We start from the raw sequence: 1,051 nt of genomic DNA, 5'->3' as shown, positions 1-1,051 counted from the left end.
AATTAAGTGTGTTTTTTAGGATACAGAGATGGTGCCCTGTTCAGCCCTGATATAGAAAATATTCATTAAGTGTTTGATGAATTAAATTAATGAGGAGAAAATTGTGAAACAAATATCTCTATAGCATGTAGGAACTAGTTTCAAAAATAGAATATCAAGTCATAATAGAGAGCTAAAAACTTTCCTGTGGATGTATTAGGTTGGTTAGGTAGAAATAATCAGGTTAGTTCTCTGTGAAATGACAGCCATCTTTATTGAGAACCACCAATTTTTAGGTAAATAGATAAGCCCGCAGAGCTGACTGACCTTCTGTTAGAGACACATGTTAATATCAGAAGTGGAAGGAACTGTGAAGATGTTCTAATACAAGGGCCTCATTTTTCAGCTGAAGAAATTGAATGATGCTAAAATATTTCTTGCCTATGTTTGTTGATTCTTGATCTTTAGTTTCCTAATTTTGGTCTTGTTCATTGTGTAATGTACTGTGTTGTGTTTTTGTTCCCCAACTATTTGTTCTTCATATATGTATAATAGCTTCTCTTGCTGTGACCAAAACAGTACAATGAGATATCTTGCCATACCTCTGATTAGACTCATCTCGTCTATGATGGCATTTTCCATGGCCCCTAAAAGTCCACAGTAGACTGTCTTAATATATTACAAGTAGACATTAATAAAAAATATAAAAAGCACTCTTCTTATTTCCATGAAAAAATAAAATAAAATTTCATAACAAAATAGAGAATAACAATAGTTAATACATTGTCTATCACAATCTTTAAAAAATGACCAGAATGTTACTCAGAGTTGCAGTCATAGACAAAAAATTGTCTTCCAAACAAACAAGAGCATGAAACTTTCTCTTTAATAAAATGAAATAAATTAGCATATATATTAAAACATTTTCAAACAACAGAATAGAACATTTAGGAGATTATTTGGGCTTTTCTATAAATTAAAACAAAAAGCCCAAAGTGCAAGAAAATGAGAAACAGCACAAAATAATATGCAGAACAACATAAATCATACCTCATAAGTATAGTTGTGGTAA

At 30.9% G+C, this 1,051-nt stretch overlaps 1 protein-coding gene across 13 annotated transcripts in view; it reads left to right on the top strand.

Moving 5' to 3' along the window:
• Positions 1-1,051, top strand: part of Zbtb20 (zinc finger and BTB domain containing 20) — a 1,008,106-nt gene that overhangs the window by 740,511 nt on the left and 266,544 nt on the right. The window lies entirely within an intron of this gene.

Source organism: Octodon degus, unplaced genomic scaffold (genome assembly GCF_000260255.1).
Source record: "Octodon degus isolate 3935 unplaced genomic scaffold, OctDeg1.0 scaffold00053, whole genome shotgun sequence".
Lineage (NCBI taxonomy): Eukaryota > Metazoa > Chordata > Mammalia > Rodentia > Octodontidae > Octodon > Octodon degus.
Note: the sequence above shows the minus strand (reverse complement) of the source record. Positions and strands in the feature narration are given on the sequence as shown.